Raw genomic sequence first — 4941 nt, 5'->3', positions numbered from 1 at the left:
AAAAAGACAAAGGGCGAAACCGCAGTAGGGAACCATGGAATAGGCACTAAGAACGAGAGGGGACAAATGCTAGTCAACTTTGCGGAGGCTCGATCACTCAGTATCATGAATACATTCTTCGAAAAAAGACTAGAACGGAAGTGGACATGGAAGTCGCCTTCTGACGTCAAAAACGAAATTGACTTCATAATTTCAAATAGGCGCGATATAATAAAAATGTAGAGGTTATAAATAAAGTAAATGTAGGCAGCGACCATAGAATGGTGAGAGGCGAAATTAAAATACATCTCAGAAGGGAAAGGAATAAACTAATGTGTAAACCACAGCAAAACTTGGCTAACTTGAAGATCAGAGCAACAGAATTTAGCCTAAACATCCAAAACAGATGTTCACTCCTCCACGACGAAGATCTCAACATGGACCAAATCAGTAAACAGTTCAATGACATAATAAAAGAAGCTGCACTTGAAGTAGGCATACATATTTATACATACATAAGTACATACATACATGCATATATACATACATACATACGTACATATATATACATACATACGTACATATATACATGCATATATACATACATATATACGTACATATACATACATACATATATACATGCATATATACATACATATATACATGCATATATACATACATATATACGTACATAAATATACATACATATGTACATATATACATGCATATATACATACATATATACATACATATATACCTACATATATATGCATACATATGTACATATATACATGCATATATACATACATATATACATATATATATATATATATATATATATATATATATATATATATATATATATATATATATATATATATATATATATACATATATATATACATACATACGTACATATATACATGCATATATACATACATATATATGTACATATATATACGTACATATCTACGTACATAAATATACATATATACGTATATATACATACATATCTACGTACATAATTATACATATATACGTATATATATACGTACATATCTACGTACATATATATACATACATACGTACATATCTACGTACATATATATACATATATACGTATATATATACGTACATATCTACTTACATATATATACATACATACGTACATATATACATGCATATATACATACATATATACGTATATATATATACATACATATGTACATATATACATGCATATATACATACATATATACGTACATATATATATACATATATACATATATACGTATATATATACGTACATATCTATGTACATATATATACATATATATGTATATATATATACATATATATGTATATATATACATATATATGTATATATATATACATATATATGTATATATATACATATATATGTATATATATACGTACATATCTACGTACATATATATACATATATACGTATATATATATACATATATATGTATATATATACGTACATATCTACGTACATATATATACATATATACGTATATATATAAGTACATATCTACGTACATATCTACGTACATATATATACATATATATACATATATATACATATATACGTACATATATACGTACATATATACATACATATATACGTACATATATACGTACATATATACGTACATATATACGTACATATATACGTACATATATATGTACATATCTACGTACATATATATACATATATACGTATATATATATGTACATACCTACGGACATATATATGTACATATCTAAGTACATATATATACATATATACGTATATATATATGTACATACCTACGTACATATATATACATATATACGTATTTATATACGTACATATATACGTACATATATACGTACATATATACGTACATATATACGTACATATATATGTACATATATACGTACATATATATGTACATATATACATACATACATACATATATATACATACATATCTGCGTACATATATATACATATATACGTACATATATATGTACATATATACGTACATATATATGTACATATATACATACATACATATATATACATACATATCTGCGTACATATATATACATATATATACATATATACGTACATATATACACACATATCTGCGTACATATATATACATATATATACATATATACATATATATATATACATATATATGTATATATATACATACATATATATGTATATATATACGTACATATATATGTATATATATACGTACATATATACGTATATATCTACGTACATATATATACATACATATATACGTACATATATATGTACATATATACGTACATATATATGTACATATCTACGTACTTATATATACATATATATATACGTACATATATATGTACATATATACGTACATATATCCGTACATATCTACGTACTTATATGTACATATATATATACGTACATATATATGTACACGTATACGTACATGTATACGTACATGTATAAATACATATATATGCATATATATGCATATATACAAACATATATATACATATATATAAATATATATACATATGTATACATATATATATACATATATATACATATATATACATACTTATATATACATATATATACATATATATACATACATATATATACATATATATACATACATATATATATATATATATATATATATATATATATATATATATATATATTCATATATTTACATATATATACATATATATACATACATACATACAAACATATATATATATATATATATATATATATATATATATATATATATATATATATATATATATATATACATATATATACATACTTATATATACATATATATACATATATATACATACATATATATACATATATATACATACATATATATATATATATTCATATATTTACATATAAATACATATACATACATATAAACATACATGTATACATACATATATACATACATATATACATACATATATATATACATATACATCCATATATACATACATATACATACATATACATCCATATATACATACATAAATACATACATATATACATACATAAATACATACATATATACATACATAAATACATACATATATACATACATAAATACATACATAAATACATACATAAATACATACATAAATACATACATATATACATACATATATACATACATATATACATACATATATACATACATATATATACTTATACATACATTCATACATACATATATACATACATATATACATACATATATACATACATAAATACATACATATATACATACATATATACATACATATATACATACATATATACATACATATATACATACATATATACATACATAAATACATACATATATACATACATATATACATACATATATACATATATATACATATACATACATTCATACATACATATATACATACATATATACATATACATACATTCATACATACATATATACATACATATATACATACATATATACATACATATATACATACATATATATACATATACATACATTCATACATACATATATACATACATATATACATACATATATATATATACATATACATACATTCATACATACATATATACATACATATATATACATATATATACGCATACATATATATACACATATATACATACATATATGTATACATATATACATACATAGATATACATATACATCCATATATACATACATGTATACATACATATACATCCATATATACATACATATATACATACATATATACATACATATATACATACATATATACATACATATACACATACATATATACATACATATATACATACATATACATACATATATACATACATATATACATACATATATACATATATATACATACATATATACATACATATATATATACATATACATACATATATACATACATATATATACATATATATACACATACATATATATACATATATATATACATATACATACATATATACATACATATATATACATACATATACATACATATATACATACATATATACATACATATATATACATATATATACAAATACATATATATACATATATATACATATATATACATATATATACACATATATATGCATATATATACGCATATATATACATATATATACATATATACATACATATATATACATATATACATACATATATATGCATATATATACATATACATACACATATATACATACATATATATACATTTATGCATACATATACATACATATATACATACATATACATACATATTCACTTATATATACATACATATATACATATATATACATACACATATACATATATACACATACATATACATACATATATACACACATATATACATACACATACATATATACATACATATATATACAAATGGCTATCTGTTTATAATATAATGTGCGTACCCATAATTTAATTGATACATCATTTCCCATAAAATTCACGTAATTGCTCACCTTAAGGCTTCCCTCACTCTCCACACAGGTAAGGTCCTCGCAGCTGATTGGCCACGCGCGCCTTTCCTTGGTCGTCAACGCTACGACTCTTCGCTCAAGGGAAGTCTGCTCGACTGAACGAGAGACGAAGGGAGAGGGAAGGACCTGAGGCTCTTTCCCGGGTCCTGGGGATGGGGGAGGGCTGGCCCAGGGGTCTTCGCTGCAGTCCAAAGTATCCCTTGGGATATTTACGCCTTGGGGTTTTATTTTATTTACTTCTTTTGAGAGCTGACCTTTGCCTAAAAAATGAAAATCCGGAAAAAAAAACATACTGATAATATGAATTTCTGATTCATATTCAGTTAGTTGTTATTAATCTTCTATTCTATTGCTCTATATGCTCAGAGTAGA

The 4941-nt window shown here is 22.3% G+C and overlaps 1 protein-coding gene across 1 annotated transcript in view; it reads right to left on the bottom strand.

Annotated features, from left to right (window-relative positions):
* LOC113821146 (gastrula zinc finger protein XlCGF57.1) overlaps nucleotides 1-4844 on the bottom strand; it is an 11175-nt gene extending 6331 nt beyond the window's left edge. The window contains exon 1 of the mRNA XM_070117872.1: nucleotides 4552-4844. The gene's annotated coding sequence lies outside the window, so the exon portion shown is untranslated. The remainder of the gene's footprint in view (nucleotides 1-4551) is intronic.
* Between the last annotated feature and the right edge of the window lie 97 nt (nucleotides 4845-4941).

Source organism: Penaeus vannamei, chromosome 41 (genome assembly GCF_042767895.1).
Source record: "Penaeus vannamei isolate JL-2024 chromosome 41, ASM4276789v1, whole genome shotgun sequence".
Classification (NCBI taxonomy): Eukaryota; Metazoa; Arthropoda; class Malacostraca; order Decapoda; family Penaeidae; genus Penaeus; species Penaeus vannamei.
This window is presented reverse-complemented; position numbering and strand designations above follow the sequence as displayed.